Source organism: Arachis stenosperma, chromosome 2 (genome assembly GCF_014773155.1).
Source record: "Arachis stenosperma cultivar V10309 chromosome 2, arast.V10309.gnm1.PFL2, whole genome shotgun sequence".
NCBI lineage: Eukaryota > Viridiplantae > Streptophyta > Magnoliopsida > Fabales > Fabaceae > Arachis > Arachis stenosperma.
Window position 1 is genome coordinate 76,812,398 of NC_080378.1, and position 23,518 is coordinate 76,835,915.

Genomic DNA, 23,518 nt, shown 5'->3' on the forward strand with positions numbered 1-23,518 from the left:
TTTACCTGAATGCTGCTAACTAAAATATCTCATGTTTCAGGGGATTGTGAAGATGGCAGAGACAAGAGAAAAAATGAAAAAAAAAGAAAAAAAAAGAAAAAAAACAAGAAATAAAAAAACAAAAAAAAGGAAGGCGAGTCCAACATCGTCTTCGGAGACAGAAACTACTGACAGTGACACTTCTACCTCTGAGTCTGAGGCTCAAGAAGACTCAGAGGATTCAGGAAGAAAACACCCCAGCAAAAAGGGGAAAAAGTAAGTACCATACTTGGGTGTAATTTCTTTTTCGAGTTGGGTGTATTTTGTTTAATCACGTTGGGTGTATGTAGTTTATTAAGCAGGGTGTGTTTCGTTTGCTGCGTTGGGTGTATATTGTATATTCAGTTGGGTGTATCTCGTGAATTCATTTGGGTGTATTTTTAGTATATTCTAAATGATGATTGTTTGCCTTCCAGAATGGACTCCAGAAAAAGAAAGCAGAGGCAAGAGGAGTCAGATTCTGATTCAGAATCTGAATCTGAACCAAGTGATGAGTAATGTCCTGAAATTATTACTCCTTTCTTTTGGCTTCATTATAAAGATTTCGTGTATTAACTAAAGTGTCTATTATTAACTTATAGGAGCGAAGAATCATCACCTGCGGAGAAGGAGAAGAAAAAGAAAAAAACAAAAACAACACCAAAAAAGTAAGCAATTCTTTGGATAATATTCTATGATAAAATTAATTTTTTATTTCTGATTGGTACTCTTTTTTTTCCACCCAGAACACAACAAAAAAAGAAAAAAGTTGTTGTGGAGGATTCACCTCCTAAAGAAGATCAATACTTTGACGGGTACAGTACCTCGTAAGCTATATTACGGTCTATCATCGTAATTATTTTTGTTAACATCTTATTTTATGAATGTAGTGAGAGATATGAAATATCAAGTGACGAACTCGATGAATGGCTAAGGGAAAACGTTGATAAATCTGCTGCAGAGGGGTATGTCTTGCTGGGCTGTGTATTTGAGATTTTGGTGTGTTTTGTTTGCTAATAATTGTATCTTGTTTCGCAGGGAGAACCAACCTGACCTGCGATCGACAGAAGGTCGCTATGTGTCCTCTGAAACGTAAGAAGCTTTATTATTTAATAAAATCTTGTTATCATGATTTGGATGAATTTTGTGGAACCATTTGGGTGTATTTTGTAGATCAAGTTGGGTGTATGTTGTTTACTAAGTTGGGATATTTCGTTTGTTTTGTTGGGTGTATATTGTCCATTCGGTTGGTTGTATCTTGTGCATTTATTTGGGTGTATTTTATACCTGTATCTTATTTTGTCTGAATAACATGAAATCTGTTTAGACTACTGGCTGTGAACTTGGGAAGTGATGATCCTTCCTCTCAAGGACGCACAGAACAGAGTAGTGTAAACCAGCCGTCACAGAGCATGTAATTTCTCTTTCAAATAACCGTTACTTTTGTTCTTCTATTACCTTCTACTTCTAATTCTGTATATATTTTTTTAGAAAAAAAGCCCTTTATTATTTTATTCAAGAAAAAAAAGGCAGCAAAAAAAAGCAAAAACTGCAAGTATGTAAGTTCTCAAAAAACAAAGCCTGTCTTCTTTTTGAATTGTTCGGGTGTATTTTTTGACCTTCTTTGGGTGTATTTTAGATTGAGTCCGACTGATTCGAATATGATGGTTGTGAGGGAACAAACACCGTCGGAAGCGCTTGCAGTGTGAGTTTTCCCAAGAATATTTCAACCTTATAACCTTATTATTTTCAAATACGTTGTTAACCTTTCATTTTTCTTCTTGTTTAGAGTCCCGATCCAGGTTTTTGTGCTGGCATCCCAAATAACCACTGAGACAGATTTTGAACCAACCCCTATGCTACGGATTGAAGGGACTACAAAAACGTAAGAAATAGTATTGTGTGTATATTTGTTTAGAGTTTAGGTGTATATTTGCTAACAGTTTGGGTGTATATTGTTCCTGATCAATTTTTTTTACGCCATGATTAATTTTGTGTAACTGTGCAGCACTCCTGAACCCCCCAAACAACTTCAAGAAACCACACCCACGCTTCCCCCAGCTCCAACTAAAATGTAAGTTCATCAAACTAAAATCAACCTTTGCTTATCATCCGTATATTCTTATTCTTACTCTTATTCTTATACATCATGACGCAGTCATCTAGCCGCAGAAGACGCTGCTGCCCTGTTGATGATGGCACGGACAGCAACCTATGTTCCTAAAACAGATCCAGGGATGCCATCATTCCGCCTTGGATTGACTGATTCAAGCCAGGAGGGGGCGTCAACGCAGGAGACAGAAAGGGAAAAATCTCCAGAAACTGCAAATTTGCTAGAACAATTAGACAATTTGGTCCAAAAATTAGCAAGCAATGCGGCGAAGGGAAAAGACGAAAGTCCACAAATTCAGAGGGAGACTGGGGGAGAAAGTTCTGCAAAGTTTGAAACTCCTGGGGGAATAAATTAAATTCTAGATGATATGAAACAAAAGTGCTACATCTGGGGGACGAGACTGAAGGAAGACGCAGATGGCAATACTAACGAGTATGAGGAGATGTGCACTCTGATTGGCCAAGGAGAATACATTTTGATGAGAATGCACCTTGCATCCCTCCAGGCAAAAAATGATATAGAATCTCAGGTAATATTAGACTAACATTAATGTTTTTACACCAAAGTCAACTGCAATGTTTATTAATGTAAAATTGATTTCGGCATATATTTCTAGATTGTATCTGCCATCTGCCTCATCCTAAACCAGAAAAATGAAAAGAGGTTTCAGGAACAAATATACTGTCTCCCCTCGATATTGTGGTAAGTGTTACTTCTACGAACTTTGGATGTATTTTCTGTATTGATTTGGGTGTATTTTTTAGGTTCGATTGGGTGTAAGTTGTGTATTTTCAGTATTTCATTTCTTGTTTCGCAATTCTTGCAGAGCATGGCACTTTCGGATCACCCAAAGGGGGAATTCATATTACCGAAAATGAAAAAGGAATTCAGGGTGGAAGCCTACCCGAGTTTCATTCCCTTCATAGATAGAAAAAAATTAACTTCGCATCCATACGTAAGTTTTCGTTTGCTAAATTTGTTAGTACGCTTATTTACTTATATGCCAAATAAAATAGCACACTGTTGAAATGTGGCAATCCTTCAGATTTTTGCTCCTGTTTGCCACTCGGGGCATTGATGATTATGGCTGATAAATACAACAAAGCGGAAATGTCAAATACTTGACCCGCTACACAAAAAAGCTCCAAGCGATGAGAGAAAGGACATTAATAAATTCACTGTAAGTTGCCTCTGTCTTCTTTACTTTAATAGATAGGTCTATTTCGTTAGTTGTGTTGGGTGTATATTGTCCATTCAGTTGGGTGTATCTTGTCCATTCATTCGGGTGTATTTTCTGATTTGTTTTGGTATTTAAGGGATATGTATTTTCAAGATTGATAACATATGCCGGCGGAGAACCTCTGCAGAAAGGGGAGAACGAGAAGAAAATTAAAGCATCATATGTTAAAATATCAGGCCAAAAAACAAGGTATAAATTTGTGACTCTGAACATTAAACTTTCCTAAATGAGATTTGTAATTTATTTTCTTCATTTTCAGCTATGACTGCGCTATCTATGTTATGAAGTGGCTTGAGTTAATTGAGCCGGAAAACATCAAAAAGGGGAAGTATGAATGGGATAATTGGCCACAGGTAACTGTCTTTAGAACTATATAACTCTGTATTACTTTACTGAATTAATATTGCTGTTTAAACAGAATATACTTTTTAATTGTAGGAGGAGGTGGACCACTATAGAGTAGAGTATGCTTCCCGGATACTATTCAGTGAGATGAATAAACAGAGAGATCGGGCAATTAGAGAGAGTAGTGCTATAAGGCTGTCGAAGCCATCCTCTGTATTATTGAGTCCGTTTTGTCAGATTAATTCTGCTGATATAGAAACTGGGTAATCCAACTGCTGGGTAGTATGTAAATTGAACAAATGATGTAAATATTTGCCATTTATCAACAACTTCTATTCCATGTATATTTTTTCCCATAGTTAAACTATCTGTGCTGGTAAACTGTCTGTGATGTATTCAAAAACTGTATTACAGGTGGTAAAATATGAAGCAAAAAATCAAGGCATATATAAACGCAAATTATAAACTGTTATACCCAACGCAAATCTAATAATACACCCAAGATTGCATAAAATATACACTCAACTGTCTGTGCTGTATTCAAAATGTATGAATTACATGTACTAAAATATGAAGAAAAACATCAAATGAAATATACACCCATAACCTGCGAATTTTTACAGCTTTTGTTCTATATGTATCTATATATGTGTCTATATGTAAATTGTGAATTAACAAAAATACACCCAAAAGAAACAGTGCTTTTACACCCATATTCTATAAAACTATACACCCAAAGAGTTATCCCCTGCTGCTGGTACCCTGAACTGATAATTCATAACGTGTCCTTGATATTGGCTGGAATTTGAATGCGCCGCTGATGCAGCATCAAACAGGTTTATCTGAATATAACACTCACACATTAGCTAAACTATTAACGAGAAAAATAAACTCAATCACCACAAATTTAAAGAACATTACTTTTACCTCGCTTAAAACTTTCGTCTTCTTCTTCTTTGTGGCATTTGCAATCTGTTTCTCCAGCTTTGAACCTAGCCTGTTTTTTGGACGTCCTCTTGTTCGAATCCTTGGCGGGCTTTGAAGCTCGTTAACGGATTCTAAGTTGGCGTCTTCGTGGGATAAAGAAGATGTCCCCTTCTTTTTGGCTTTTAATGCTTCCATCTCGGCCATGACGTTATCGTACACACGGTGCAGAATTGCAGTCAGCTCCTCCGATTCGGAGGCAAATTCGCAAATATTTTGCGAACAAAAAACCAATTGGTCGAACCTCTTGCTTCTTGGCTCCATTAGTGGCTCGTCGTGGCTGCTCTTGATGTGTGTGTGTCGCCTCTTTACCTTCTTGCTCCATCGTTCCAGTATATATCTAGGGGACACTTGGCTTACTTGTTCGAAGCTTAACACGCTTAGTGCGTGACGGTACAGTATCCCTCTCGACTCGAATAATAAGCATTGGCATTTTACCTCGGCTGCAACTGAGTCGTAGGTAACCGCGAACTTGTTGAATATTGAGCTGGAAACTTGTTCTCCGACTTCGTATATTGAATAGCCTAGAGCGGAATTCTTTAATCTGGTGATGCAATTCGCCTTTCCTCTGAATTGCGCTTGGACTTCCCTAAACTTTGCATGAGTGTACGCATCTTGAAACTAAGCTTCAATGGAGGATTTGGTTGAACACGGTATGACCGTATGAAAATCTGCAGCATCTGATTCTCTCTCTGCTTGCTCCCTGCTTCCGAGGCAATTATCGTATTATTTGACGAACTGAATAAGCGAGCTGTTCCGGGTGATGTACTTGTTAAAAAATGAATGCATGCTCTCGCTCCTTTGTGTGCTTCTCATCCCTGCCCAGAGGTGGTGATCCAGATAGATAGGAACCCATATGTGATGGTCTTCGTACAGATCTGCATAATACACTCAAACACAGACTGTAAAATACACCTGAGAGAACATACAATTTACACCTCTGCTGCAGATTTTAAAAACACATTACCTGAAAGCCACTTGTTGTCCACAAGACCAAAATTCAGCAGAAAATCGTTCCAATTCCTATCGAATGAGTCTTTGCTATGAGAGTTCCAAACAACATGGCTCATTTCTCGTTCGATATCGGCATGTCCCTTGTACCCGTTTAATTTGCTTGGAATCTTCTTCATGATGTGCCAAATATACTAGCGGTGAACTGTTGTTGGCATACAGCCTCTAAAGCCCTTTTCATTGATGCGCACTGATCGGTGAGAAACCCTTTCGGAGCGTTTCCTCCCATGCAACGAAACCAGCATTGAAATAACCATTTGAATGATTCAATTTCTTCATTCTTCATCAAAGAGCATCCGAGAAGTGTTGACTGACCGTGGTGATTCACCCCGACAAAAGAACCACAGACCAAATTATACCTGAAACAAATTACCATGGTCCAGAATGCAAAATCATTAGGTACACCCCAACAAATGCTTTGAATACACCCAATGAAACAGCCAATATACACCTCTGCTGCGGATTCGTAAAAATAAATTAATTTAGCATCATAAACAGGGACAGTTTGTTACCTGTTTGTATTATAGGTGGTGTCGAATGAAATGACGTCTCCGAAATACTCAAAGGTGGCTCTGCTTCTTGCATCGGCCCAAAAAGCCAGCTTAATCGATTGATCCTCCTCGAGTTCGAGCTCAAAAAAGAAATTCGGATTCTTCTCTTTCATTCTTAAGAAATATTTCCCGAATTCCTTTGCATCTTCTTGTTCGGAAACATTCCGCACTTCCCTGGTAATGTAATTTCTCACGTCCTTTTCGATAGAATTTAACTCGCGGTGACCCCCGGCAGCCGCAACAAATGATTGGTAGGTTTTGCTTGGTCTGATACCGGCCTCCTCGTTATTCTCTATCGTACGAAGAATGGACATGCTTAGTTCCCTGTGCTGTTTGAGCATCTCTGCTTTGCTTGGATAGCAGGGGTGTGAATGATCCAGCACAACCTTTGAAATGATCCAAGCACCGACATCCTTCAATGTGTGTATATAAATTCTTGCAGGACAGTTTAAACCGGCTGTCAGATTGGTCTTCTCGGTCGGAGATATTTTAGATTTCCATTTTCCCTCTCTGCTACATGTAATCAGTTGATTCTTAATCTCGTTTCCCTTCCTATTTGTGCACCAAACTCTTGTAGAGAAACCTACAGCCTTGGCGTAGTTCCTGTAAAATTTTCCAGCATCTTCAAGGGTGGTAAAGGTTATTCCGACCTTCGGAACAAGCTCGTCATCAACAACCGAGAAAGGCTGCACAATACACGGTGTCAGAACTGTGAATACACCCATAGATATGATTCAAATACACCCAATCATGTCTAATATGATACACCCAAACCGCAACAACTCAACTACAGAATGACCTTTAAAGCCATAAACTGTAAATACACATGCTGCAGAATACACCATGTCAAAAACTAAAAACACACCCAATCATGTCTAATATAATACACCTGAACAACAACAACTCAATTAAAATAACAAAAAACCAGTAAAGTGTAGATACACCCACACTTCTAGCTAAAATACACCCAAAGAAGAATTGATCTACACCCGAGCGTCTGCTATAAATTCCAGGTAATTAATCACAACTAATACATTGAATCGACAGATTCATGTTAACGTGTTACTTTCACAGTCAATGTTCAGCAATTTTTCAACTACACAATGCTATACAAATTACTGAAAGAAAATTTATACTAATCCTATGTAAATCAAACCTCAGGAACTTCGTTAGATTCAAATTCATAATCCACTTCGCCTGGATTCAGCTGACAATCTGAGGTTGAATGATCCATTATCTTCAAAACAAGTTCAAACTTTGATTTCAGAAAACAACAAATCAAAATAGAAAACGAAGCTCGAGTTGCAGAGAGAAAAAGGTAACGTAAACGAAGAACATACCAGTGAGAAAAGGAGAGGAAAAGAACGATGGAGAAGAAGGAGGAAAGACGCGCGAGAAGAAGAACAACCAAATCTCAAAATAACGAAAACGAAGAAGGAAACAAATATTTTAAATTTGGTAGTTAGATATATGCGGGATGTTATATAGCACGTGTAATCAACGTACGTGGAGCAGCGCGTATTTTGATTTTATTGTTTAATGAACTTGTAAAGCATACAAGCCCTAATGGCTTGTATGCAGAGCTTTTCCGTTTTAATTTATGGTTTGATTGATTGTGCAATAAAATTTCAGGATTGACATTGGTATAAATGCTCATTTGTTTATATTTAAAAAAAATCAACCATCAAGATCAAGATATAAGGATAATATGGAAGAGATTACTGTTACCAATAAAAAATAAAAGTATCATTGACAATTATGAGAATTGATTAACATAATGGGTAGTGAGAATAATTAAGCTTCGATTTTGCTATAGGAAAAGTAAGGAGAAAATTCAAAATTCATATACTACACGTTTAAGTGTCATTCTTTTTTATTGGATCTCAATTCGATATATTCTGTTTTTGTTTTGAATAATCCTAGTAAATAGAAAAAAGGTTATGATTCCTTCATCCAATTCCTAAAAAGATAAATTTATAGGGTGAGAATCTAATCACACAGTCTCACTACATAGTTTTAGAATTGTCATATGAAAGCGTTTGATAAGAAAATTATTTTTGAGCTATGTGATTATCGTTATCTTATGAATCTTTTGAAAACCGACGGTTTAACCATCTAAAAATTCAAAACCTTTTTTAAAAAAATCAGTTAATTATCTAAAAATCAAAAACTCACTTTTCTTATAAAAGAATATTAAAAGTTTTTTAATAGTATGAATGACCAATGCTGAATCTATATTTGATGATAAATTTTGACTTGAATTGAGTGAATTCCATCACATAAACTCACATTTATTCACTTGAATAGCATACTTTTGTGATTCCTCTCTAAATTGCACCTAAGTGTGAAAATATGCTATTTTATGCTTAATATGATCAATTTAATTATACTTTTATTCCATTCGAAGCGTGATATATTTTGTTGAGTGATTTCAGGTCAATTAGACAATAATGGCTTGGAAAAAGTGGAAGGAAAGCATGCAAAATGGAAAAACACAAGAAGAAACAAGGGAGATACGCACACTGAATACGCACAACTTTCTATGCGTATGCACAAGATGAAATTCAGTAAGGGTGCGTACGCACAAGTCTGAACGCATAACTTCATTAAAAAGTCACATGATTCGCGATTTGGGACCTTTTAGCCCAATTTTGGATGCCCAAAAGCTGAATTGAAGCTCTTTCAAGGGGAAAAACATTCCAAGAACATACACAATGAATTTTATTTAGTTTTAGCATGTTTTGAGAGAGATTTCTAGAGAGATGGACTCTCTCCTCTCTCTAAGAATTAGGGTTTTAGATTTAGATCTCTTCTAAGTTTATATTTTGATTCTTTCTTTAATTTAGTTTCATTTACAATTCCTTCTTTTAGCCTCATAGTTCTTGTAGTTTTTTTTACTTGTTACTCTCTTTATTTTGATACTTTTTATGTTAATGAACCTTTGTCAATTTGGAGTTTCTTTAATACAATTTTAATATTTTATATTCCTCGATGTTTGTTTGAGTGATTGTTATTATTTTCTTGCAATTGGTAGTTATAGATTTTTATCATTATTGCAATTTATACTTTTTTATGCATATTAAGTATTTGATAAAATGCCTCTTTCAATTTTAGAGTAGAATTTTGTATTCTTGACTTAGGTTGGTAACTTGGAAACTCTTGAATTATCAAAATGTAGTGTTGATTGGTAATTGAAGGTTGCTAGTTAGCTTGAACTCCACTAAATCTAGTCCTTCACTAGGAATTGACTAGGGCTTATGGACTAGAGTTAATTTTGCTCACTTGACTTTTCTTCAATTGTTAGAGGATAACTAAGTGAGAGCAAAATACACTTACCATCACAATTGAGGATGATAATGAGGATAGGAATTTCATCTCTCAACACTTGCCAAGACTTTTCTTAGTTAGTATCTTTAATCGTCTTAGTTTAATTACTTTTGGTATTTAGTTATTATTTGCTTCTTTACTTTCTTGCAATTTATATTTCTTGTTCGTCATATTAAAAAGCCCCAAAATTCTCATAACCATTAATATATACACTTCCCTGTAATTCCTTTAAAAGACGATCCGAGATTTAAATACTCTCGGTTTTTATTGGTTTGACTTAAGTGACAAGCAAATTAAACTTTGATTGAGAGTTATCTGTTAGTTTGGAACTATACTTGCACGTGATTATTTTGTAAAAATTTTGAACTGATGATTTTTCTCCATCAACCAACCTGTTCTAAACATAGGTTCATTAAGTCTATGCTGAACCAGCTTGATTTTTCATACTTAACTAATCCTCAATTAGAAACCAAACACAACCTTTAGCCAATTGCATCATCATTCAACACCAATACTCAATTTCAAAAATACCACACCAGAACAACCCTTAGTGCCTCCTCCACTTGCCAAAGGGATCTCGCAGAAACAAATGCAGGAAAAACAAACTAGGAAAGCATAGGTATAGATAGCAGTTAATAATAGTTAAGAAACTAGGCAAATCAAAATAAATTCAAACTCAAACAAAGCATACAAATACATATGATGCATGCCTGTCTTACAGGCCGTGAGCTCACGTGTTGGTTATACAGCTAGAATTCGACGCATTCCGGTAGCTAACCCAAATGTCGTCTCTCATCTGTGCATCTCTAGAAGGTATAATATTGGAGGATTAGTACCTTACCACCTTCTCCTGGAGGCATACACTAGGAAAAAAATAAATCGGGGGATTAGTGCCCTACCACCTTCCCCTAGTGAGGCCATGCCATACCGATCGAGAGATTAGTGCCCTACCACCTTACAGACAGAGAGAGAGAATGTGAGAGAAAATGTCGGGGGATTAGTGCCTTACCACCTTCCTCACATCACATAAAACACAAATCACAAAGAATGCTGGGGAATGAATCGAGGGCTTAGTGTCCTATCGCCTTCCCCACATCCCATAAAACACAATTCACAAAGAATGCGAGAGAATGAATTGAGGGATTAGCCCCCTATTGCCTTCTCCACACCCAACTCATCAATATCATCATTGCCATTAATTATGTCTCATTCATTCTCAAATTCATTATTATTCATTTACATTCATTCAAAATTCATAATTGGGATCAACCCTTATCATCGTTTATTCAAATTCAATCATCATTATCACACCTCCCATTCCGTCCATCAACATTCCCAACTCAAAACATAATTCATTCTTTTCTAAATAAATCAAATTCAAAACGTGATCCTTTTCTTAATAACTCAAAATCAAATCATATCATCCTTAAATCTAAATCTTTCTAAATAATCTTTTCAAATGAAGCCTCCCATTTTTATAAATATTTTGACAGCATCGCCTTTAAAACTTGGACTTTTGTCACCCTTCAAGGGTCCCAACCAAACTATTTCCAAATCTCAAATCATTTTTCAAAATCTAACCAATTCTAATATTAAATCTTTTTCAAAATCAAAACAGATCCATTATCAAATCATTTATAAAATCAAATCGATTCCAAAATCAAATTATCTCTGTATCTCAATTTATTTCCAATAAATCAAACGTATTTTCAATATCAAAATATTTCTAAAATTAAACTAAATTTTGGTATTAAATCTCTTTTAGTAATTCAAGAAAATCAATTCAACAACAACCAACCAGGAAAATAATTACATTTATTCAAAGAAACTCAGTTCAGTCTATAAGAGTTACGAAAATCATAAACATACATTTTTCGCATTATTAATAGCAACTTATAATAATTCTTGAAAGTAAAATGAGTTTAATAAATCGTTCCTATCTCAACTCGTCTAAACTCTTAAAACCAAATGCGTCTAAAAACTTTATTTCACTTGTCCAGCAATAGTGGCAGAGAGCTTCGGTGGCAACGCAGCCACTTGTTGTCACACGCAGCAGTGCTACCGTCACCTACACTCTTCCGATCAGCGTCAAACAGCATCGACAACTGCTCCTGACAACTCCAGTGGCGGCAACGGTAGTGAAGAAAACCACCACACCTTTTCCTCTTTTCCATCGTGTCCTCTCTCTCTATCTCCTCTGACTCTTTTCGGGGCAGCTCGACGGCTGGTGCACGAATCCCCACACTTCGTACAACTGTATCAGCAAGTGCACTGGGTCGTCCAAGTAACACCTGAGCGAGTCAAGGTCGATTCCACGAGGATTGTGGTTTGAAGTAAGCTATGGTTATCTTGCAGGTCTTAGTCAGGCAAATCAAGAAGTTGTTGATTTTGATTTGAAAGATGGAATTAGGTTGATATGTTTACAATGATAATCTTAGAACTTAAATGGATGAGGCTTGGAGTTGCTTTGTCCTTCTGGATTAACTCTAGTCTTACTGTCTTCTTTGCTTGTGAATGATTCCTTCAATGGTAGACTGTATGTGATCAACGCCTTTCTTGAGAGGTCGCCAATGCTCCTCCAGATCTTAACACCAGGGTTAGTGCGCATTGATGATTTGGATTTTTGACGGTTTAGAATTTCACAAATGAAATCTCGTTGAAGTATAGTCTCTAAACCAACAATAATCCTCTCATGCAAAAATTTGTTTGTCACAAGTACAAACCCCTAAAGTCTATAAACCGAAGTATTTAAACCTCGGGTCATTCTCCCTAGGAATTACAATAAAGTGTCTTGTTATTGGTTATGAATTATTTTTGGGGTTTTGATAAGAGGCATGAAAGATAAATGGCAAGAAAGTAAACTAATGGCTAAAAAGGTCTTGGCAAGGGTTGGTGGTCAAGGATCTCTATCCTAATCACTAACCACAATATGAGAATTGGCAAGGATTAATCTCATTAAATCATCCTCTAACTAGTAGCAAAGGAAAGTCAAATGAGCTATATCAATCCTAGTCCATAAGTCCTAACTCTCCACTAATTCAATTAGTGAGAACTAGAGTAAATGGCTCCCAATTATCAATTACTTGGACATTAGTAACTCAAGAGTTTCCTAAGTTACCTTTCCAAGCCAAGAGTATAAAATTCTACTCTAAAATCCAACCAAGCATTTCATCAAACACTTGGAAGGCATAAAAGGAAAGCATAGTAAAATTGTAAGAAAAGTAAATCTACACTACTCAATTGCAAGGAATTAAACAATAACAAATCAAATGAACACAATTATTATGAATTACCTCTAATTGAATTGAAAGAGAATAGGAGGAACAATAGTAGATCTACAACAAAACATAAGAACAACATAAAGGAAATTACAACAAAAGAATAGAAAAAGAATGAATGTAACAACAAGGAATTGAGAAGATAGAAGTAGAAGAAGATGAATTAAAATTTAGATCTAAGATTATTGAACTAAACCTAATCCTAATTCTAGAGAGAAGTGAGAGCTTCTCTCTCTAGAAACTACTTCTAACTACTAAACTAAACTAATGGTTAAAAATTAGTTGATTCCTCTTCAATCTTTGGCTTAAATAGCATCAGAAATGAGTTGGATTGGGCCCACAAGGCTTCTAAAATCGCTGGCCACGTTTTGCTTTAAGTGGACCAGGTGGCAGCAACGGCGCGTGCGCGCCACCATACCTGTGGCAACTATGGCAAATCTTATATAGTTTCGAAGCCCCGGATGTTAGCTTTCTAACCCAACTGAAACCGCATCATTTGGATCTCTGTAGCTCAAGTTATGGTCGTTTAAGTGCGAAGAGGTCGGCTTGACAGCTTTCCGGTTCTTTCATTTCTTCATGAGTTCTCCAACTTTTCATGCTTCTTTCTTCATTCCCTTGATCCAATATTTGCCTCCTAAACCTTAAATCACTTAACAAACATATCAAGGCATCTAATGGAATCAAGGAGAATTAGATTTAGCTATTTTAAGACCTAAAAAACATGTTTTCACTCTTAAGCACAATTAAAGGAGAAGTTATAAAACCATGCTATTTCATTGAATAAATGTGGGTAAAAGGTCATAAAATCCCTTAAATGAAGCATAAGATAAACCCTACAAATGGGGTTTATCACGCATCCAGTCTGATTGAGGGTGAAGCTCCTGTAGTCCATTCTCCTTAATGATCCTACTCAAAATGCCACAGACAAGGTCAGATCAGAGAATGCTGCGACTTTGGATTCTAGCCTCTACCATAGAGACCCTAATCTCCCCATACCTCGGCTGAACTGGTGTCTCGAGAAGATCCTAACGAGATCGTGGATTAGTCGTCTGAGAGATGTATAATCAAGCTGGCGGTTCATGCTTTCCAGTCACGTATTCACACGAATCCAAGTAGATACGGGTGGTTGTCAGGCACGCGGTCCTAGTATGATGAACGGAGCTGATTGTCACGGATCATCCCATTCACCATGTTGAAGAACGAATATACATCTTATAATTGAATCAAACATGGATTGAAGAAGAACAGTAATACTTTTATTAATTCATAGAACTCAGCAGGGCTCCTCCCCTCAACCTAGGAGGTTTAGAAACTCATACTGATAAGAAAATACAATGATAAAAATAAGTATGGTGTAAAAGTGGCTGAAGATCCTTAACAAAGAGTGATCTTCTACTTTAAATACTAAACTAATGACTAGTAAGGATAAAACAGTCTTTTTAGTGCTAAAATCTACTTCTGGGCCTACTTGGTGAGTGTTTGGGCTGAGCTTTGATAAGATCTATGTGTTATGAGGCCTCTAGATGGTGAATAATGGCTAGGGGATCCTCTTTGGGTGTTTGGACGCTGGTCTCTTCTCCTTGGGCACTGGACGCCTGAAAGGGGGCAAGAGGTTGGTGTTGGACACCAGTTTGGGCCTTGTAATCTGAAGTAAAGTATGGACTATTATACATTGCTGGAAAGCTCTGGAAGTCAACTTTCCATATCCATTGAGAACGTTCCATTCGGACTTTTTTAGCTCCAGAAAAACTCTTTCGAGTGCAAGGAGGTCAGATCCAGACAGCATCTGCAGTGCTTTTTCTGTCTCTAAATTAGATTTTTACTCTAACTCCTCAATTTTATCCAGAAAATACCTTAAATTGTACAAAAACACATAAACTCAAAGTAGAATCTAAAAATGTGAATTTAACACTAAAACCTATGAAAACTTAATAAAAACTAAACAAAACATGCTAAAAACTCTATGAAAATGATGCCAAAAAGTGTATAAAATATCTGCTCATCAACAGCGGCTCCCTTCGACGATTTCTCCCGAATAAAAGTGACATCAACGTGAATAGGTGAAAGATACGAACACTTTAATCAAATTAGATTTTTTTATCGGAGTTACAAAACTCAAAAAATCAAGCTCGGAAACTCAACAATGCCATGGTTTCTTTCTTCCCTCATTAACGACTTTCTCTCTCTTTTCTTCTTGACGGTGAATAATGAGGAAAATAAGGTTGGATGATGATGATGATATGTTTTAATGGAAAGGGAAAGTGTCATTAAGATGGGCTGGTTTATAAGCTGCTAAATCAGCGATTCAAGTTATAAATATCTTAAACGGATAATTATAAAAATTGAATATATTAAAAGACAAATAATAATACATAAAAATAATATATATGAGTTACTAATATAAATGATATTAGTAACTTAAAGATAAAAGATATTTGATTAAGCATTAGCAATTCTAAACTCATAAAAAAATACCGATAATTTTTTATATCGGCAAAATATCGAACTTGATAATAACATTAACTAAACTTTATTTTAATCAAAGCAAATAATAATAATAATAATAATAATAATAATAATAATAATAATAATAATAATAATAATAATAATAATAATAATGTTATCTTTTTTTCAAAATATCTCATTATAATAAAAATTATATAAAAATTTTAATTATTTAAACTCTAATTATCATAAAATTATGTAAAATATTTTATTATAAAAAAGTTATATAATTATTTTAATTAATCCAAATTCAAATTGTAATAATAATTATAAAAATTAATTTAATTTTATTTATTAAAATAATTTTTAATAAATAGTTTAAACTAATAAAATAAATTATAAATAATTTATTATTTAATTTTTTAAAAATTTGGGTTTTACACTTAATGATACGGTGGAGGTGTTCGGAAGTACCTGCTTCACTAAACTTCTGAAAAAATTTCGTTTTTTCAAAAAAAATCTCATTTCTCCAAAAATTAGATCATTCCAATGTCATTCACCAGGGGCGCATTCATTGCAGCCGTGCTCAAAGTTGATAGGGATAGACATTAACCTCTTTGATGGGTGTTACCAAAGGACCAGTGCATAGATATATTTCCCATGGATAGTGGGCGGGAGCCAAAAATTGAAGAGTTATCAATTTTCATATTTTTTTTTTCTGTTAGAGTTAAAATTTTAGGAATTTTGGGTGTGACTATTATGGGTAGGTAGTGAAAAATAACCTAAAGAAGAGAACTGCAACAAACGATCATGTTTCTACAAACAGTGTCAATATTTAGGAGGTGAATTTAAAATTATCTCATAGTACATAGATTTGTAAGATCAAAACACAAAAATACAATAAATATTCTTACTTCAAATAAGCATCTCTACAGGAATAAGACTATAAGAGTGTACTTACAAAAAACTTTGATATTTAAATCAGAAGAGTCGTTGAAGTGAAATAATATAAAGAAAAAGTATAAGATGTCAAGATATAAATCCGTCAATTGTTACCAATAATAATTAAAAATAATTAAATATAATTTTTTATATCAATTAAGAATTTAATAAAAAATTAGAATTTGAATAATCTCATTCAAATTTTATCCTAATTCTCTTTTGCTTTCATCCACTTATTACTCTCTCTGCGTTGTGCCTTCTTTTTCTCTTTTCCTCTTTGGTGCCGACGTTGCCTCTTCGAGAACGCCACCTTACTTAGTCTTGGTGTTACCTCTTTCTCCCTCACCACGCTGTTCTCTATCACGTCGCACCCCGTCCTCGCGTCACTCGTCGTTTTTCAGATTTATTCATCGTGTTGCACCCCCACCCCACTCAAACCACTATCGCCGTCGTCGTCCCTTGAGAGCGCCTTCTTTCCTCGCATTTTGCACTGCCTCCAACCACCGCAGTGCCTCCCTCGTGATTTGTAGTGTGGTCCACCATCGCAAAGCCCTTATCGTCGCGATTCGAAGCACCGCTGATCACCACGGCACTATTCTCGTCGCGATTCGCAGCCCCGTCAGCACATCATCACTGTTCTTGTCGGGATTCGCAGCGCCGCAACCCTCCTCCCCTCATAGTTCGTAGATCACCGCTGATGAGCGGATATTTTATACGCTTTTTGGGGGTAATTTCATGTAGATTTTAGTATGTTTTAATTGGTTTTAAGTAGAATATTATTAGTTTTTAGGCAAAAATTATATTTCTGGACTTTACTATGAGTTTGTGTGTTTTTCTGTGATTTCAGGTATTTTCTGGCTGAAATTGAGGGAGCTGAGCAAAAATCTGAGTTAGGCTGAAAAAGGACTGCTGATGTTGTTGGATCCTGACCTCCCTGCACTCGAAATGGATTTTTCTGGAGCTACAGGAATCCAATTGGCGCGCTCTCAACGGCGTTGGAAAGTAGACATCCAGGGCTTTCCAGCAATATATAATAGTCTATACTTTGCGCGAAGATAGACGACGTAAACTGGCGTTCAACGCCAGTATCATGCTGTTGTCTGGCGTCCAGCGCCAGAAACAGGTTACAAGTTGGAGTTCAACACCAGAAACAGGTTATAACCTGGCGTTGAACGCCTAAAACAGCCCCAGGCACGTGAGAAGCTTAAGCCTCAGTCCCAGCACACACCAAGTGGGCCCTAGAAGTGGATTTCTGCATCATCTATCATAGTTTACTCATTTTCTGTAAACCTAGGTTACTAGTTTACTATTTAAACAACTTTTAGAGACTTATTTTGTATCTCATGACATTTTCAGATCTGAATTTTATACACTTTGACGGCATGAGTCTCTAAATTCCATTGTTGGGGGTGAGGAGCTCTGCAGCGTCTCGATGAATTAATGCAATTGTTTTTATTTCTCCACTCAAACGTTTGTATGCTCCTATCTAAGATGTTCATTCGCGCTTAATTATAGAGAAGATTGAATGAGCTTCTCTTAGATTCTTTAATCAGAATCTTCGTGGTATAAGCTAGAATTGATGGCGGCCATTTTTGAGGATCCGGAAAGTCTAAACCTTGTCTGTGGTATTCCGAGTAGGACTCAAGGATTGAATGGCTGTGACGAGCTTCAAACTCGCGATTGCTGGGCGTGATGACAAACGCAAAAGGATCAATGGATCCTATTCCAACATGATCGAGAACCAACATCTGATTAGCCGTGCTGTGACAGAGCATCTGGACCGTTTTCACTGAGAGGATGGGAGGTAGCCACTGACAATGGTGACACCCTACATATAGCTTGCCGTAGACGTGCTTTACAAACAATTGAGTTGAATATTACATTGCAGAAATTCAGAGTACAAAGCATCTCCAAAACTCCAACATATTTCCCATTACTGCACAACAAGTAACGATTTTATTCTCTTTTATTTTTCCAATCTAATAATTCCAATTGATAATTTTAATTAATATCCTGACTAAGAATAATAAAATAAACATAGCTTGCTTCAAACCAATAATCTCCGTGGGATCGACCCTTACTCACGTAAGGTATTACTTGGACGACCCAGTGCACTTGCTGGTTAGTTGTGCGGATTGCAAAAAGTGTGAGTGCAATTTCGTGCACCAAGTTTTTGGCGCCGTTGCCGGGGATTGTTCGAGTTTGAACAACTAAAGGTTTATTTTGTTGCTTAGATTAGGAAGAATTTATCCTTTTTTCACTAGAATTGCATCTTTTATTATTCCTTTATAAAAATTTTTCAAAAATATTATTTTTCTTAATCAATTTCTAATTTTTTTTCCGTGAGTTTAGTGTCTTGTTCTAAGTTTGGTGTCAATTGCATGCTTTTCCTTGTCTCTTAATTTTTCGAATTGCATGTTCGTGTTTTTCCTTGATCTTCAAATTGTTCTTGTCAATTTTTCTTGTTTGATCTGTGATTTTTCTTGTTTTGTGTCTTTCCTTGTTTTTCTTGTGCTTTTTCAAAACATTAACTTTCAAAAATTATACTTTTATCCATAAAAATAATACATCTTTAAAATACGCTACATTTTTAGCTCAGTTGGTTATAACGTGGGTTTATGTTCTTAGCAATTAGGCACCTTCTTTTTAAAATCCTTTTTCAAAACTAATTTTTCTTGAATTAATCTTGTACCAAACTTTAAGTTTGGTGTTTTCTTATTGATCTTTCTTTAAATTTTCAAAAATTTATCTTGGTTTTCTAAAAATTTTAAGTTTGGTGTTCTTTCTTTTGTTCTTGGTGTTCTTGTGAATCTTCAAGGTGTTCTTGAGTTCTTCTTGCGTTATGATCTTAAAATTTTTAAGTTTGGTGTTCCTTGGTGTTTTTCCTCCAAAATTTTCGAAAATAAGGAGCATTAGATCTAAAAATTTTAAGTCTTGTGTCTTTTATGTGTTTTTCTCTTTCATCATAAAATTCAAAATTCAAAAAAAAATTTATATCTTTTCTAACTAATTTTAAACTACATTTTCGAAATTTTTATATAAAATTCAGATTTCAATTTCAAAATTTTTCGAAAAATTTTCACAAAATATTTTCAAATTTTTTTATATATTCCGTTTTTATTTATTCCACTTCTATAAAATAAATAATATCAACATACATATCATCTCCCTTGTTCCATCATGGAATTAAGTGGAAATGAACAGTCCAAGAGGACTCTGGGGTCATATGCTAACCCCACTACTGCTTCATATGGGAGTAGTATCTGTATACCCTCTATTGGAGTTAGTAGCTTTGAGTTGAATCCTCAGCTCATTATCATGGTGCAGCAAAACTGCCAGTATTCCGGTCTTTCACATGAAGAACCTACAGAGTTTCTGGCACAATTTTTACAAATTGCTGACACAGTACATGATAAGGAAGTAGATCAGGATGTCTACAGATTATTACTGTTTCCATTTGCTGTAAAAGATCAAGCTAAGAGGTGGTTAAATAACCAACCTAAGAACAGCATAAAAACATGGAAACAGTGATGAGCGGATAATTTGTACGCTTTTTGGCATTGTTTTTAGTATGTTTCTAGTAGGATTTAGTTAGTTTTTAGTATATTTTTATTAGTTTTTAGTTAAAATTCACTTTTCTGGACTTTACTATGAGTTTGTGTGTTTTTCTGTGATTTCAGGTATTTTCTGGCTGAAATTGAGGGACCTGAGCAAAAATCTGATTCAGAGACTGAAAAGGACTGCAGATGCTGTTGGATTCTGACCTCCCTGCACTCGAAGTAGATTTTCTGGAGCTACAAAAGCCCAATTGGCGCGCTCTCAACGGCGTTGGAAAGTAGACATCCTGGGCTTTCCAGTAATATATGATAGTCCATACTTTGCCCAAGATTTGATGGCCCAAACCGGCGTTCAAAGTCACCTTCAGAATTCCCAGCGTTAAACGCCGGAACTGGCACCAAAGTGGGAGTTAAACGCCCAAACTGGCACAAAAGCTGGCGTTTAACTCCAAGAAGAGTCTCTACACGAAAATGCTTCAATGCTCAGCCCAAGCACACACCAAGTGGGCCCGGAAGTGGATATTTATGTCATTTACTCATCTTTGTAATTCTTAAGCTACTAGTTTCCTATAAATAGGACCTTTTACTATTGTATTTTCATCTTTTGATCACTTTAGATCTTAGATCATTTGGGGGCTGGCCTCATGGCCATGCCTAAACCTTGTTCTTATGTATTTTCAACGGTGGAGTTTCTACACACCATAGATTAAGGTGTGGAGCTCTGCTGTACCTCGAGTATTAATGCAATTATTATTGTTCTTCTATTCAATTCAGCTTGTTCTTGTTCTAAGATATCACTTGTTCTTCAACTTGATGAATGTGATGATCCGTGACACTCATCATCATTCTCACCTATGAACGTGTGCCTGACAACCACCTCCGTTCTACCTTAGATTGGGTGAATATCTCTTGGGTTCTTTAACCGGAATCTTCGTGGTATAAGCTAGAATTGATGGCGGCATTCAAGAGAATCTGGAAGGTCTAAACCTTGTCTGTGGTATTCTGAGTAGGATTCAATGATTGAATGACTGTGACGAGCTTCAAACTCGCGATTGTGGGGCGTTAGTGACAAACGCAAAAGAATCACTGGATTCTATTCCGACATGATCGAGAACCGACAGCCGGATAGCCGTGCCGTGACAGGGTGCGTTGAACATTTCCACTGAGAGGACGGGACTGTAGCCATTGACAACGGTGATGCCCAACATACAGCTTGCCATGGAAAGGAGTAAGAAGGATTGGATGAAGACAGTAGGAAAGCAGAGAGACGGAAGGGACAAAGCATCTCCATTCGCTTATCTGAAATTCTCACCAATGAAGTACATAAGTATCTCTATCCTTATCTTTATGTTTTATTCATATATCACCCATAACCATTTGAGTCTGCTTGACTAAGATTTACAAGGTGACCATAGCTTGCTTCATACCAACAATCTCTGTGGGATTGACCCTTACTCGCGTAAGGTTTATTACTTGGACGACCCAGTACACTTGCTGGTTAGTAGTGCGAAGTTGTGATAAAGAGTTGAGATTGCAATTGTGCGTACCATGTTGATGGCGCCATTGATGATCACAATTTCGTGCACCAAGTTTTTGGCGCCGTTGCCGGGGATTATTTCGAGTATGGACAACTGACGGTTCATCTTGTTGCTTAGATTAGGTATTTTTCAGAATTCTTAAGAATGAATTCTAGTGTTTCAAGGTGATGATCTTATCATCACCAAAGCTGATTGATTCTCATCAATTTAACTCTTGAATGCAATATCCTGCTGAAGCTTGGCTATCCATGTCTAATTCCTTTAGACTAAAGCTTTAGACTAACATTGCATGATTCCTGGAATTCTCATTAAGAATTTTGATACCTTTATTTTCTTTTCCACTTAATTTTCGAAAAATCCAAAAAAAAATTACAAAATCATAAAAACCAAAAATATGTTATGTTTCTTGTTGAGACACTAGTCTCATTTTAAGTTTGGTGTCTTGCATGCATTGTTTATTTGATCTTGGTTCTATTTTTAAGTCAATAATACAGGGAACTGAAGATTCAGTACATACAGCAGAGGAATTATACAGAAAAAGCTGGGCGTTCAAAAATGCCCAGTGAAGAAGGAAAAACTGGCGTTTAAACGCCAGCCAGGGTGCCTGGCTGGGCGTTTAATGCCCAAAAGGGTAGTGCTTTGGGCGTTAAATGCCAGAATGTGCACCATTCTGGGCGTTTAACGCCAGGATGGCACAAGAGGGAAGATTTTGTTTTTAATGCAAATTTTTTTTCAAGTTTTCAAAGTTTTTCAAAATCAAATCTTTTTCAAATCATATCTTTTCAATCAAATCTTTTTCAAAATCAATTTCTTTCCTTTTTCAAAGATACTTGCTATCAATTAATGATTTGATTCAACATTTCAAGTATGTTGCCTTTTCTGTTGAGAAAGGTTTAATGTTTGAATCATATCTTTTCTTGTTAGCCAAGTCATTAATTTTTTAAAATCAAATCTTTTTAAATTGTTTTTCAAATCATATCTTCTCAATCACATCTTTTTAAAACCATAACTTTTAAATCACATCTTTTTCAAAAAAAAAGTTTTCAATCATATCTTTTTGATTTCTAATTTCAAAATCTTTTTCAAAAAATCACTTGATTTCGTTTCCACTCTTGGTTTTCGAAAATCAATTTGTGTTTTTCAAAATGTTTTTAAAATCTTTTTAAATTATTTTCGAAAATCTCTTCCCCTCTTTTCACATCCTTCTATTTATGGAGTACCACTCCTCCTCAATGCACAATTCAAACTCTATCTCACTAAGTTCGAATTCTTCTCCCTCTTCCTTCTATTTTTCTGTTCCTCTGACACCTCAAGGAATCTCTATACTGTGACATAGAGGATTCCACATTTTCTTGTTCTCTTCTCTTTCATATGAGCAGGAGCAAAGACAAAAGCATTTTTGTTGAGGCAACTCTCTGTAGAGGACCTAACAGAAATCTTCAAAGAAGAAGAACCCATGGCAGCCGAAAATAACAACAATGCCAACAATGCAAGGAAGGTGCTGGGTGACTTTACTGCACCTACTCCCGACTTCTATGGGAGAAGCATCTCTATCCCTGCCATTGGAGCAAACAACTTTGAGCTTAAGCCTCAATTAGTTTCTCTAATGCAACAGAATTGCAAGTTCCATGGACTTCCATTGGAAGATCCTCATCAGTTTTTAGCTGAGTTCTTGCAAATCTGTGACACTGTCAAGACTAATGGGGTTGACCCTGAGGTCTACAGACTTATGCTATTCCCTTTTGCTATAAGAGACAGAGCTAGGATATGATTGGACTCACAACCTAAAGAAAGCCTGAACTCTTAGGAAAAGCTAGTCAATGCCTTCTTGGCAAAGTTCTTTCCACCTCAAAAATTGAGTAAGCTTAGAGTGGAAGTCCAAACCTTCAGACAGAAGGAAGGTGAATCCCTCTATGAAGCTTGGGAAAGATACAAACAATTAATCAGAAAGTGTCCCTCTGACAAGCTTTCTGAATGGAGCATCATAGGTATTTTCTATGATGGTCTCTCTGAACTATCCAAGATGTCATTGGATAGCTCTGCTGGAGGATCTCTTTATTTGAAGAAGACGCCTGCAGAAGCTCAAGAACTAATTGAAATGGCTGCAAATAACCAATTCATGTACACTTCTGAAAGGAATCCTGCGAACAATGGGACAAATCAGAAGAA

General features: G+C 36.1%; 1 non-coding gene across 1 annotated transcript; it reads right to left on the reverse strand.

Annotated features, from left to right (window-relative positions):
• Positions 1 to 23,210: 23,210 nt before the first annotated feature.
• On the reverse strand, positions 23,211 to 23,318 carry LOC130964573 (small nucleolar RNA R71). The gene has a single exon (XR_009080661.1). It is a non-coding gene; the product is annotated as a small nucleolar RNA R71 (small nucleolar RNA).
• Positions 23,319 to 23,518: the final 200 nt, after the last annotated feature.